Below are 15,450 nucleotides of genomic sequence, written 5' to 3' on the forward strand. Positions count from 1 at the left end.
TGCTATAACAAATTACAACAAATTACATAACTTGTCGTTATAAGAAATTACAACAAAAATTGGCGGCTTAAAGCAACAGAAATATATACTCTCACTGTCCCCCAGACCACGTGTCTGAATCAATATTGTTGGGCTCAGGGTTTCCCTGGTGGCGCAGTGGTTGAGAGTCTGCCTGCCGATGCAGGGGACACGGGTTCGTGCCCCGGTCCGGGAAGATCCCACATGCCGTGGAACGGCTGGGCCCGTGAGCCATGGACGTTGAGCCTGCGCGTCCGGAGCCTGTGCTCCGCAAGGGAGAGGCCACAACAGTGAGAGGCCCACGTTCGCAAAAAAAAAAAAAAAAAAAAAAAAAAATATATATATATAGTTGGGCTCAAATCAAGGTGTTGGCCTCTCCCAGCTACTGGTGGCTCTGCCATTTCTTGGCTTTTGCCCAAATAACTCCAGTGTTCAAGGTCAGCACCTTCAAACCTTCAAGATCAGCATCTTCAGATCTTTCAGGCCAGCATCTTCAGATCTCTCTCTTCTCTGTCTTCACATGGCCTTCTCTTTTGTGTATGTCAACTGCCTCCCTCTTATAAGGACACTTGTGATTGCCTTTAGGACCTACCCAGATAATTCAGGATAATCTCCCCCTTTCAAGCTCATTAAATTAATCACATCTTGAAACCACTTTTTCCACACAAGGTAACATTTACAGGTCTCAGAGATTAGGACCTAATATGTTTAGGGGCCATTATTTAGCTGACCACAAAGAGTTAGGGAATTACAGTATCATTGCAATTTTTGAAGGAATAAAATTAGTTCTAAATTTTACCTATACAATTGATTGGGACCACACTGTTGCAACTAACCTGAACCCTTACCTGCATTAAGATAGATACTTCAGTCTACAATCTTTCTAGCAATCTTATGTTTGATTGCCCACGTGGCATTGCTGCCTCCTAGGGCAGGTAAGCAGTGCTTTAGAGCCCAATTCATGGAGAGAGGAGCTTTTGCTTTCTAAGATCCCAAATTCCCATTATTTCTAATCAGTTTCTCACCAGTTCTCTCCTTCCCATCACAAAATGCATATGAAGTGCAAGATTATCTTGGGAACCTTTTCAACAGAGACAGCCTGTAGCTATGAATTTAATCTATTTTGTTCTTGTAAACGCCTACAATTTTATCTTCTTCATCCAAGCATACCCTCTGAAGGATGTAAGATTTTACTAGATTTTGCTGGCCTTGAGTTGAAGGCTTACATCCTAGAGTTTACACCCTATGCACTATACATCCTTCCTGATGGGCCCTAGGACTGGATGCATGTGCTGTTGTTCCGTTTATTGATTTTTAACAAAAAATATTCTAACTCAAACAAAGCACAGTATTATATAGAAGAATGGGTTAAGTGAACCCATTCTACTTTGAAGTACTCTATGAAATGAGTGAACAAAGGAATGAAGTTGGAATGTACTGCTAATTCTATTTTTATAATAGAATTTCATGATTCCTCTCTTGTCAAGAGAGCTTTAATCAAGGAGGGAATCCAGGATGTAAAAGTTATCACCAGAAGAGATTAATGTTTTGTACTTTGATAGGAGCATCAGTCTTGTTTCTTGATGTGGCATCTGATCTATTAATATTTAAGGGGTGTAAGGGGCAGGGTAATGTATTCATCCAATTCTGCCTGGGACCCTGAAGCCAGCGGTGGGCCTGAATGGTGTCTCCTGCAGACGCACCTCCTTGGCCCAAGTTCCTGGCTCTGGAGCCATTTATTCCTTTACACGCTACAACCCTGCTCTGGGAGCACAGCTCTCCCTTCCCTGCTCTACTTTCTAGAAACTTCACAATGTCACTAGTGGGACGCATGAGGAAGCTTTGTCTCTGCACTTTAAAAATACTGAATCCTATTTAAATGCAGTACATCATACTCTTCTCCAATTACTGTGTTATTTTGGTTGTCCACAAAACTCTAAATGTTACTTCCTCTATAAAATCATATCTGAATTAAAAGGTGATGGGTGCTAAATCCTCCTTACTATACCTATTATGAAATATGTTTCAGTGTCTCCTTTATCAGGAAGTTACATCAGTGCTTGCGTTTCTTTAATCATTTCAGCACGGTTTTTTTGGGGGGATGGGGTCTAATTGTTCTTACATTTCTGCAGTCTCGACAATTGTTGCTGAGTCTTGTGTGAGGAGAGTGTAGACGTATTTCTTTTACATCACGTAGTTCCTAGCACAAAGGGGCACTTTAAAAAAATTGCTTCTTGATGACAGTGATTTTGTAAAGTGGCAGTCATTTGATTTAAGCACATGTAAATTCCACTTCAGTTAGCAGAACTAGAGATTTAAATGTGATCACTTTAAACGAACAAAAATTCTTGGAAAATTCAGAACAGCACTATCACACTGGAAAATTGTGTGGTATCACATTGATGCTTAAGGCAACTTTCATAATAGAATATTGTGTAGTCAGTAGATGGCACTCTTTGTTTTATTAATAACCACTGACCACTCTCTTTACTTTTATGAAAGGTATCAATGATAGTTTATTTTTAACTATTTTAACAAAATTCCAAAATTGCTTTTTGCCTAGCTTACTAAATCAATCATTCTGATTGTTTATGATGGTGACTTTCTGGCTTCAATTTCATAGGACAGTTTTGAATGAAGATCCAAACATTTTTTTACTCAAAGTTGTCACTTTTAGCTGGAAATGAGTTTTCAACCTGACAGAGACTAAGAAGAGGTTATTACAAACATATTTCTTTTACTAAAAAGATTATTATTTTTACTACTTATAAGAGACTGTAAAATGGAAATCTGAGGTAGATTACCCAATGTGGTCCGATTTGACAGAATTCATTTCAACTTCCAAATCTGGACAAGCATTCACACAAATTCTATATTGATTAAAACACAAAACAAAACACAAGCAAAAATGTGGGTAAATGAAAGGATGGTACATTTCATCCAAAGGGAACTGCATGGAGGAATTGGAACAAATGGTTTTATAAAAAGTAGAATAGTACAAGAAACCGGAGGAGTATTACTATCATAGGCAACTGGGATATTTTATATGAATGTAACAGTAACTAGTGTACTTTGTGTGTCATGTTGGCTAGGCTATGGTCCCAGTTATTTGGTCAAACGTTTGTCTAGATGCTGCTATGAAGGTACTTTGTAGATGTGATTAACATTTACAATCAGCTGATTTTAAGTAAAAAGATGTCCCTCAAAAATAGACATGGGGAAAAAACAGGGATGAGACTGTGACATAGAAATCCTGTCTGAGTATCCAGGTACCATCCTGTCACATAGATTTCATATTTGCTTGCTCCCACAGTTGAGTGAGCCAATTTCTTAATATTCCTCTCTCTCTCTCTCCCTTTTTCTTTATTTCTTTAATTAGCTTTTCCTACTGTTTCCGTTCCTCTGAAGAACCCTGAGTGATATACAATATAAATAGAAATTTACATTAATTCCATTATAACATTTCAGAGGACATTGTGCTTACGGAATAAGCTCTGGTAGCAATGAAAAGGGAAAGACCACATACTGGCAAACAATCGCTGAATTTAAGACAATAATAAAGGAATAAAAACCCTGAGTTATTAATAGGACCGAAAATCAACTTAAGGGAGAAGGACAAGCATAACAAACCTTCCCTCAAAACTCATTAGAAATGGAAATGCAGGCTATAAAATTATTAGAAAAGATGAAACATGGAGAACGTAGGAGTTCCAATGTATGGATGGTAAGATTTCCAAAAGGAGACAATTTGCAGTAAAGGGATCATCAGTGATAACATGAATCATGGGTTTTTCAGACTCATTGACTATCAGGGACAACTAATATTAATGAAACAAGATCAAAACATGCATTATATTCAATAAAAGAGAAAAGCTTGTTTACCTACTGTGGAACAAACACCAGGCAACCTTAGACATCTCAGTAACGTGTAGTATGAAATGGTAATGACCAAACCTGCAGAATATTAAGGGGAAAAAAGAACGTAAGTCAAGAATTCTATACCTGAACGAAATGTCATTTATGTTCAAGGGCAAAATAAAGACAGTGTCACCTATGCAAAGCATAGGACAGGGACTCTCCCTTGATTCTTCTTCTGTCACACCTGTTCTCTCCGGTCGTGCTGACCTCCTCCCACTTCCTCAAATGAGCCTCAATCTTCCCCATCTGTCCCATGAATCTGAGCTTACGGCTGCCTCTGTCTGGAACACTCTTCTTTCTTCCTCCTCTTTGACTGGTTCAGCCTTGCTCTTCCTTCAGATCTCACTCAAAAAAAATAAATAAATACAAAATAAAAATGCTTTGATGTCTCCTCAGAGAAGAGCCTTCTCTGAACCTCCAAAACTAAATTAGCTACTTCTTTTCTGTACTCCTATATATTTTTTCCCTTTTCCATCTCTTTATGTACCAAATTTAAATTTACATACAATCAGATACATTCATTTTGTGTATCCCTCAATGAGTCTTGAAAAATCAATATGTTTAAGTAACTAATCAACATAGAGAACATTTTCATCACTCACCCAAATTGCCTTGTGGCTGTAACCACACCCACCTCATTCCTGCCCAGGAGATCATTGACCTACTTTCTATCACATAGATTAAATTTGTCTTTTCTGGAGTTTCATACAAATGGAATCATACAGTATGTATTCTTTTGTTTCTGGCTTTTTTGGTCGGCTTAATGGCTTGTTTCCAGTTTTTGTCTATTATGAATAAAGTTAATAAACACTTTCGTGTTTGTGTTGTCTTTTTTGTGCACATATGTTTTCATTTCTCTTGAATGGAATTGTTGGGTCTTATGGTAAGTGTAGTTTTCCCTTCTCTTTATTCCCAACTGTTCTATGTCATTCTGTTTTAAGTGTGTCTTGTAAATGCCATAGAACCACATGATTTTTAAAATATCAACTACGAGCATTTGTGTTTTAATAACAAAATTTAACTTAGTCATATTCATCAAGAATTTAAATGTATTCTTACCATCTTATTTTATGTTTTTTATGTACCGTTATTTCTTCTATCTCCCTTTCTGCATTTCTGTTTATTTTAATTTATGCTAAGTGAACATATGGTGAAATATACAGATCTCCAAGATCTCTGGTGATGTTATTTAATGTATTTTGACAAATTCCACTCTTTTAAACAATTTAGATTTCTCTTTTTCCACTTCTCCTCCTTGTTGGTTATGAAGACAAATATCCTATATTAGTAAGGATTAGGCTTGGCTGTACAATTAAAGTCAAAAAAGCCAGAAAAGGGAGGAAAGGGAAGGCACCATTTTCAAACCTTCTTCTATCCATTTATATGTACATATTCCTATATAAACGAGGTTATAGTTTTGTGGCTTAAAGCAGATCTCACGCAGTACCTGTTTTACAATTTTTATTTCTCTTAACAATATGTCACAGAGTTATTCTCATGCAAATAATCTAGCTCTATCTCATTCTATTAAAATGTTCATGATATTCCATAATTTAGACATAGTATAGTTAACACCGCTTTAATGGACATTTAGGTAGTTTTAAATTTTTTTCTATTACAAACAGAAGCACAGTAAACATCCTTCTATGTGCTTCCTTGAGCATAGCTGTGAATGCTTCTTTACACATGTATATCACGCTGTTTATGTTGAGGTATTTTAAAGTAAGTTACCTGTATGGTGCCTATAAATATCCAAAAAATAGAAATGGGTTCACAGAACCCATCTGTCATTTTTATGTTAACAAATCCTGCCATACTGCTGTCTAAAATGATTACACCTATTTGCACTCTTGTGAGCTCAACATGAATACCTATCTCCCCACACCCTTGAGGCCACTTGTTATGGGTAATGGAAAATCTACTGGTCAGTCATTTGTCTTCATTTTGAGCAGGGGATGTCTTGCACAGAAACCCATAACTGGAGTATTTTCAAACTTACACTTTTTTATTTGAGAGTTTTTGCCTACTTATTTAAGAGACTTTCTCTATCCAAAAGTTAAAAAACCCATTTCTATGTTTTTTTCTGTTACTTCCATAATTTAAAAAAATGTTTAGGTTTTTGATCCACTTGAAATATATTCTCATGAATAGCGTGAACTATGAATCTAAATATTTTTACAGGGATAGCTAAGTTGCCATTTAGTGATATAATAATCACTAATATCGATGGAACAACCTTTAATTGTGCCAGGTAGTTTTTAATTTAACCCTACTTTTTGGGGGTTGGTTTGAGGATTAAACAAAACATTTTAAAGAAGGGACAAGTAAGACACCAAATGATTATTGGTTTTGTCCAATTCATACACATGTTAATTGGTAGAACCAGGATTCTAACCCTGGCAGAATGACCCCACACTATTCACCCTTCTAATACAATTTTCTTTTCCCACAGATTTAAAGTACCATCTTTGTAATATACCAAACTCTCATAAACACATACATTTGTTTATGGACTTTCTATTCTGTTTCAAATATATAAGAATATATATATATATATATATATATCCTTACACTATACATTTAAAAAAATCTAATCTGATCATGTGATCCACTCTGCTTATTATTTTAATAACTGCATATGGACCTCAGGATCAAGTCCAGACCCTTTAGCAACCCTCTTGCCTCCTTCCTCTGGAATCTCAGATATGGGTACAGACTCCTTCCCCAGTTATTTCTTTACTTGAATTACAAAAACCTTCTGGTGCTTATCCAAACAGAGCAAATACGTTTATTTCATGAAAAATTCCTGTCTCCATGCCTTTGTTCACACTGCTTCTTATGCCTCATCTTTTATGCCTCATTTGCTGGGCAAGCAAATGTATTCATTTTTAAAGATGAACATAAACATCACCGCCTTTAGCCTTTCCTCTCTCTCCATCCCAAGCAAGTTAGAATAAACAATTCTTTCCTCCTTTATGTGTCTACATCCTTCCCCTAAGAACCGTATTTACTCAATGACATATTTCTCTCCTCCATGTAATGTAAGTGTCTTAAGGGCAGGACCATATCTTATTAAATATGTAGTATGGATTGAATACATATTTGTTGAGCAAATTAATATAAATAAAGAACATCAAATTATGAGAGCAGTCATGCAGGTATCTAATTTATGAAATGATGCAATACGTTTTTAAACAAGACAAACTATCTTTTTCAAAACAGCATCAAGAAGTGAGTGTACTTAACCATACTTGATTAGTTCATAACAGAACAAATGAGTGACTGGAAAGATAATTCATGCTGAAGCCTGTTTAATGAACTACTAAAAGAGAAACCAGGCAAAGGAAGCCATAGAACTTGAGAGAATTAGATCTGAGGGGCTTCATAATCATCTGGCATTTGCTTGATGTTGTACCTACCTTTAGACAGGCAGCTGGTAGGGATTCCCGGGATAGTACAGCTTCTTCACTTAAGGTCCTGGTCCTGTGGCTGTGATAGAACACTTGTGCTGAGTTACCCGCTGTAACTAAGCAGTCAGCTGCATAAGTTCCTTTGTGTGTGCATGGTAATCATTTAAATCTTGAATCTGTGACAACCCTTAGAGGCATTCAGGACGTGTGCCCCATTTCCTCAATTTCAGGCATGAACCAGGTACACAGGTGGTACACTTAGCAAGCAGACAGTCCATTATTGACAGTACTCATCCAGTTAGATTTTAACAGAAAAGTTGATAAAGTTGATATCAACCAGGAAAGGAAAGCATGGGCTCATTGGAAGAGTGATGCATTGGAAGAGTGCATTGTGAGATGAGCAGGGAGATTGGTGGGGGACTTCTCTTTCACTGAGATCTTTCTCTTTTTTTCCTCCTTTTAGGTTTTACTCTAACTTTCCTTTAAGCCTCTGACTGCTGAGACTAAGCATTTTGCTTCATGATCTTGTATTTCTTTGCTATCTTTTGCTTCCCCATGTTCATGCCACACTCCTGAGTTTCTTCCAGGCTCATCACATTTCAAATTGCCCAGTATGGTAGCAGTTAGAAGGGTAGAGAGTAATTGACTTTTCTTCTACTTCCTTAAGCTAGAATAACTTCATATATCCATAGAATAACTTTTTATATGCCCCCGAATGAGTAAAATGAGCACCCTTCAACTGGTTCCTTTTCTGAATTAGTTTAATTACTTTATGAGTTACTGAATGCATGGAAGGAAATATGCTCACACTGATTAATATTAGAATACAAGTAAAGTCCTAACAATTGTGGATGTAATGTTACTAAAAATTGGTAAAGAAGAGGACATAGGTATAGGCAAATATAAATATTATTATGTTCACATCTATTTTATAGTTCATAGATGGAAGGCCATGATGTAGTGTATACACACTTAAGGCCAAACCCAGCCACTTTTGTGTTTTGTTCCCCCATCTTCTATAGTTTTCTGAAAAGGGTTTTTAAGAGCTATATAGTCTCAAGATCACTGATTAGCCTCCTAGGAGATTCCTGGTCTTGCCAGCATTATATGCTTGGTGATTCACTTATTCTCTTCTGGAGGCCAAAGGCCATGACTAGACATGGGTGACAGTAGGGTAAAGTGTGTGATTTCCTTGTCTCATAAGTCAGTCAACTCAAAGAGTAGTCCTGAAAGGAAACAAGCAAACAAACAAACAAACAAAAAGAAAGAGCTACGAACTCTTGAGGTACAGAAAAAAAGAAGAGGTAAAAACAACTATTTTCTTTTCATAAAGGATTAAAGGCAAATCTTAAAACCCTGTCTCTACAGGTAAGAGCAAAGACAACCTAGTTTGCTGCTATGAACAGTTATTAAAACAACTGACAACTTTGATCTTACTATGTACTTGGTACTATGAACTATTTTATCATCACAGTAAATTCTATAAGTACTGATAGTATTCTCAGTTGATATGTGAGAAAACTGAGGACACACAACCGTTAAACCAAGAGCACATGAGAAGTGCGAGCGAGCTGGCGTTCATTTCTAGGTATTTTCACCCCAAAGCCCACAGTAATAATAACTGTACAATATGGCTCTCCAAAAATTAGGGTATATCATATAACATCCGTGTTAACAAATATAGAAATGTACTAAAAATCACATTACTAATTCATTAGACAAATTACAAGAATTTATAATTTTTCTTAAAAATTAGGAAATGCCTAATTGTTTAAAAAAGGTAGAAAAACAGAATAACAAGACTAGAAAATAAAATAAAAGGGCTGTCAGTTTTATGTTTAAAAATTCTCTAAGTAGGTATAATTTTAGCAGAAGTCTCTTTAAAATGTTTGGGGTTTGAACATTCAAGGTATAATTAATTCAAATGTAATTGAAGCTCTATCGGAACAAATAAGATGAGTGAGAACTTCTCACTGATTTTCAGAAAGTCAGCAAATGTGTCAGTGATAGAGCGTAATAAAAGAAAAATAACAAATAACATTTCACGTGGAGTGAGATGGTGACATAGCTTTAAGAAGTAATTTTTAAAAACTAAAAGCTAAATCCAGTTTACTCGATTAAAGCTCTCTCTCCTTTACTCCTTCAAGGTCTCTCTCTTACTCATTGTTACCTCTTTCCAGCATTATTCCTCACATAACTGGGAGGGTTTCAACATCTGTGCTTATCTGTCAGGAATTAATATGTCCTCCTAGTCTCTTATTTTGGTAAGTCCAATAATTGCATACCTGCCAAGGAAAATGCAAGATTGGAAGGGGAAAGAAGCAGGAACCATCACTGCTCTATTGGCAACAATGACTAGATCCTTGGCTTTTAGAAAATAGAAGAAAGAAATTTGCTTCTGTGCGTCCTCCTGTGAGTCACTGGCTTCATGCCCGCAGCAGCGGAGATTGTTGATGAAATTTCCCTGTGATTCGAGCACTTTCAGGCTTCTTCTTCTTCTTTTTTTTTTTTTTGTTTGTTTGTTTGTTTGTTTTTTGGCGGTACGCGGGCCTCTCACTGTTGTGGCCTCTCCCGCTGCGGAGCACAGGCTCCGGACGCGCAGGCTCAGCGGCCATGGCTCACGGGCCCAGCCGCTCCGCGGCATGCGGGATCTTCCCGGACCGGGGCACGAACCCGTGTCCCCTGCATCGGCAGGCGGACTCTCAACCACTGCGCCACCAGGGAAGCCCTTTTTCTCTTTTTTTTTAAAATTAATTTTTATTGGAGTATAACTGCTTTACAGTGTTGTGCTAGTTTCTACTGTACAGCAAAATGAATCAGCCATACATATACATGTATCCCCTCCCTTTTGGCCTTCCTTCCCATTCAGGTCACCACAGTGCATTAAGTAGAGTTCCCTGTGCTATACAGTGTGTTCTCATTAGTTATCTATTTTATACATAGTATCAATAGTGTATATGTGTCAATCCCAATCTCCCAATTCCTCTCACCCCCCTTTACCCCTTGCTATCCATACATTTGTTCTTTATGTCTGTGTCTCTATTTCTGCTTTGCAAATAAGATCATCTTGAAGGCTGTAGCTCTTCCAATAGTTTTGTATGCCCCCAATTCTCTGTGTTAAATCCCTTCCAGCCTGAAATATCGAGAGTGACTGATTTTTTTTTTTGGCTGGACTCTTGACTGTTATTTGTACTCGAAGCGGTCCTTGCAAAAAGATTTTACAATGTAATCTGAGAAGGATACCTGACCTCTTTATATTTGAAGGTAAGAATGATCTCATCATCAGTTCAGGAATGTATATTAATAATCTGTGACATGTTATGGAAAAATAATTCATTAACTGATTGCCTGGAATAAAGTGTCTATTAAAGGCAAGGATTCGGGAAAGCAGTAGCTCCTGCCATATAATATTATTGTGGAAATGACTACAGGAACTTGGGGGTGGGCTAACACTTCTCATTTACACGAAGACAACAGCAAGCTCATGCTTTTCAGTTCTTAGGTCAAGACATGGTTAGAAAACTAGAGGAATTCCATAATTGCTATGAGACATTTTGCTACCTTTTTTAGTCAAAGGGTTGATGTAATCCAGATCTATAGTTTGATTTTCAGAATATAAAATTATCATACACATTGAATTCATAATATCTTCATGGCTTTTGTATGAAAGTTAGGGTGCTTATTGGCAAATATTGGGACTTTGGTAATAGGAACGAGTATGCGTTAGTGGATTGCAATGAATTCCTGTACCTTTTACTCATTGAGTTAGCTTTTTTTTTCCTTCCACTAATTAGCCAGTTGTACTGAAGCAGTTCTCTTTCACCAGCACTTGCAGTGATACACAGCAGTGTCTTATCTCAGTGCTTTGACAACCTGAGTCCTTTGTTATAATCTAGTCCAAGGAACTTTGATTGTATCACCACCCTGTGGTACATTATGCTGATCTGCGTTATCGAACTACTCCATTGATTGAATCATGCTGATTGGGACTGTTGATCAAGAAATGCAATTTTGAAAGCTGCTTTTGAAAGAAATGTACCTGACCATGAAAATTGAGGGACCTTATCATTGGTAAACACTTTAGGAGTTCTGATGTTGGTGACATAGTAAGATACTCTTTCAAAATAAAAAGCAAGTTTATATATTTTTGTTTTTCACAAAGGAAAAGGAGGTGCAATGATAGTTAAATCTCTTTGGATTTAGGAAACAACATACATCAAATTAGAGTGAACTACTGTGGTGGATACAATAATGTCCTTGCCATAAAGATGTCCACATTCTAAGCCTGAGAACCTGTGACTATGTTACCTTACATGACAAAAGGGACTTTGCAGATGTAGTTAAGTTAAGGCTCTGGAGAAGGAGGGACTAATGTAATCCTAGGGTCATTAGTAGAGGTTGAGGGATGTGCTTTGAAAATGGAGGAGGGGCTGTAAGCTGAGGGGAAGGGGCTAAGTCAGGGAATGCAGGCAGCCCTTGAAGCTAGAAAAGTCCAGGGAACTGAAAGCCTCCAGAAGGAGCACAGCTTTCCTAGCACCTCGATTTAGACTTCTGAACTCAAGAGCTAAAAAGAAAATTCATTTGTGTTGTTCTAACCCACTAAATTCATGATAATTTGCTAGAACAGCAAAAGGAAACCAGCACAGCTAAGATAACAAATTTACTGTGTAGACTGTAAAGCATCCAGTTTCAAGAACCAGAACCAGATCTAGCTCTGCAGAGTACTGTGACCCGGAGAATGCCTGGTTTGTTCTTTTTGTACCTGTGTCCCATGGAGCCTCTAATAGGTCTCAGAAGAATCACAAAACAGACTCATCATATGTGGGCACACACATCATGCAATATATGTTTATATATACACATATGCAATATATAAAATATGTATTTATAAAATATGTTATATAACACATTTATATTTATTGATAAATATACACTTTATCAAAAATGATATATATATATACATTTATCAAACATATGCTCTTTCCTGTAACTAACTATTCATATTTTGGAAAATATATCCAGATTTTACTTTGGGCCCTGGTAGATATTGAAAGCCTGTTGGTGGAATCCCAAGTAACCGTATGACCTGAGCTGATAGTTATTTATTATGAAGTCAGCATTATCTGATCTACCAAGCCATAAAGGTGGGCACTTTCGGCAGTATCCTATCAGTAGGTAGACATGTTTTAGAAGAAATCAGTCTCAACCTTGTCCTAAAAACACAAGAAAATATGTTCCCTGGATCTGATTGTACCTGCTTCAGTTCATTGTATCTGCTTCAGTTCATTGCTACCTCTTCCTCGGTTCACATCAGTGTCGTGTCCTCATGGGGCATGCCTTAAGAGCAGTCGACTGAAGAAGACAGAAATTGGACATGGTTTAAGAGTAGAGCAGCAACAAGGGTACTACTGTTGCAGTCCAAGCAAACAGGAAGGGTAAATAACTCCAATAGGCATGAAGTCCAAGAATTTCTTCTAGTTTTCCAAGTTTCCTAGAAGGATTAATGGGTAGTGATATAACAACATCATACCTAATGACTTTGCAAGATTGTCCAGGATTTGGAAGGGAAAGTCTGATGGATTGGTAAAAATAACGCAAGCAGTGTGGGATGGACATTTTAGAATATGGAAAGAGGGTAAGGTTATTTTTGTTCCCTGTGACTTCTCATTAAAAACACCCACAGCAAAAGTTGAGTGGAAAAAAATCTTTCATGGAGATGAATCACCCTAGGTTTGACCATTGGACTTGTGAATATATTCACCACACAGGTAGGAAAGGAAGTTATGCCCAAGGTAAAAAAAATGTGGATTCCATCCCTCCACTGACTTCCGAGTATGCTTATGTGCTTCCCAACACTGCTGAGTGCTTAACTTACCACCACTGAGACCAGTAATAAGGACCAGATATGCATCGTTTCACAAGAGGATTAGCAAGCCACAGGAGGGCTGGTTAACCATGTTGAATAGCTTTTATCATCTCATTTTTATCACATCACTTTTTCCACTATGATAGACACTTACTCTGAATATGGATTTGCCTTTCTTGCTACCAGTGTTTCTTCCAGTCCCATTATCTGTGTATGTACCACTTTATTCTCAGTGACCTTGTTCCACAAAATATTGCTTCTGACAAAGGACACATTATGCAGGAAAAATAGATGGGTAGGTGAGTAGATAGGCGGACACACAGACAGATGGATAGACAGATAGATAATAGAAAGATAGATAGATAGATAATAGATATAGTCTCATAAAAATAAGACAATTGATTCATGACCATGAGAGTCTCTGATACAAATGCATATTCCGTTTTCTGTAATCAGCTGACATTAAAGAATTGTGGGATGGCATAATAAAGACGGAGTCACAATAGATGTTAGCAAACAACACCCTTTGTGGTTGCATTGCTGTGATAGAATAAAAAATAAATATTTAGTCTGATTTGTACACAACTGCCTATTTTTTTTTTCTTTTCTCCTAGCATAACTGGTTCATATAAAGGATATTGCTTGTGGACAATTATACAGCTAAGTCTTACATTATACAATGTTAAAAAAAAAAGTAAGTGTGCCTGAAGAAAAGAATAATCATAACTCAGGTGGATACAGTTACTAATGGGAATTTTCGTCTTCTTTTTATTCTACATGAAGGGATTCCTTTGAGCAAATCTAGTTGCATCACAGTCTGTGGAAGCATGATGCCGCAGTTTGGGTTTAGTTTAGTATTACAGAGTGTAATATTTATTAGAAAATGCTCTTTGGATAATACCTGTGGAAGAGAAAGAACTAAGATGAGTTAGCGGGAAAAGTTGAGTTGCTATGGTCAGAGGTCAGCTCCCAGTGTGAGCTATGGATGTGCATGGCTTATCAGACGTGTCACAGGTTGGCTCCTAATTACCTGGACTTTCTACCTCCGTGATAAACCAGTGGGAGTGCCCTGCCCTTGGATGGACAGAATACTCTGGGAGGCAACCCCTGATAGGACTCCCAGCGTCTGGGGCAACAAGTTTTGCCTTAAAGTGGAGGCGATGCAAGTAGGCTATCTCTACTCCATGGCTAGTACACAGGCTGATGTTGCTGGGGTTATTTAAGTGTAAATATGGGTTCAAGAGTATGAGATCAGTCTTCACTTACTAAGTGAAGTAAGTCAGACAGAGAAAGACAAATATCATATGATATCACTTATATGTGGAATCTAAAAATATGATACAAATGAACTTATTTACAAAACAGAAACAGACTCACAGACATAGAAAACAAACTTATGGTTAACAAAGGGGAAAGGCGGGGAGGGATAAATTAGGAGTTTGGGATTAACAGATACATACTACTATATGTAAGACAGATAACTACAAGGACCTACTGTATAGCACAGGAAACTCTACTCAATACTCTGTAATGACCTGTATGGGAAAAGAATCTGAAAAAAGGATGGATATATGTGTATGGATTACTGATTCACTTTGCTGGACACCTGAAACTAACACAACACTGTAAATCAACCACACTCCAACATAAAATAAAAATTAAATTAAAAGCAAGCAATATGATATCAGCATAGCCAAAGGGGTAAACTGTACCTACTTTCTGGTGGTAATTTAACACGTTTTATTCTTTATACTTTCTCATCTGTCACAGGAGCTGGAAGCTTAAGAACAGCATTCTGCCAAACTAAGGGAATCATGTGAGAATTTGAAGGTGAAAGAGAAGCAGAAGCAATCAGAGCTTCTGTGGCTGCAGCAGACAGATGGTTGGCCTTCGGAAGATGGAAGGTTTTGCCAGCAGCTCCCAGCTATTTCCCTGAAAATCACTCAGCTTCGCCCTCCAGATGACTGAGAATACTGGTGAGAATTGTCTACGATTCCTGACTTTTTGATTTCCCCATGCTTGCTTCCCCAACTCCACCTGTAAGGATGGACGTCTCTATTTCTCTGTATTAAACTACCTAAAGTTTGAAATACCAGCGAGGTTTGCGCCCCCCTGCCTCCTGTTCTCTTGGTTTGTGAAACTATCACAGTGACTCACTTCTGTGTCAGGCCTGTCCCCTTGTCACCATCAACTGCAAAGCCCTCAATCATATCATTGTGAAGCTACCCAGTTTCTGAC

General features: G+C 37.5%; 1 pseudogene; it reads right to left on the reverse strand.

Moving 5' to 3' along the window:
- Window positions 1–7,302: 7,302 nt before the first annotated feature.
- LOC132594075 (rRNA-processing protein FCF1 homolog pseudogene) lies at window positions 7,303–7,903 on the reverse strand (annotated as a pseudogene).
- Between the last annotated feature and the right edge of the window lie 7,547 nt (window positions 7,904–15,450).

The sequence above is a fragment of the Globicephala melas genome, chromosome 1 (assembly GCF_963455315.2).
Source record: "Globicephala melas chromosome 1, mGloMel1.2, whole genome shotgun sequence".
Taxonomy (NCBI): Eukaryota; Metazoa; Chordata; class Mammalia; order Artiodactyla; family Delphinidae; genus Globicephala; species Globicephala melas.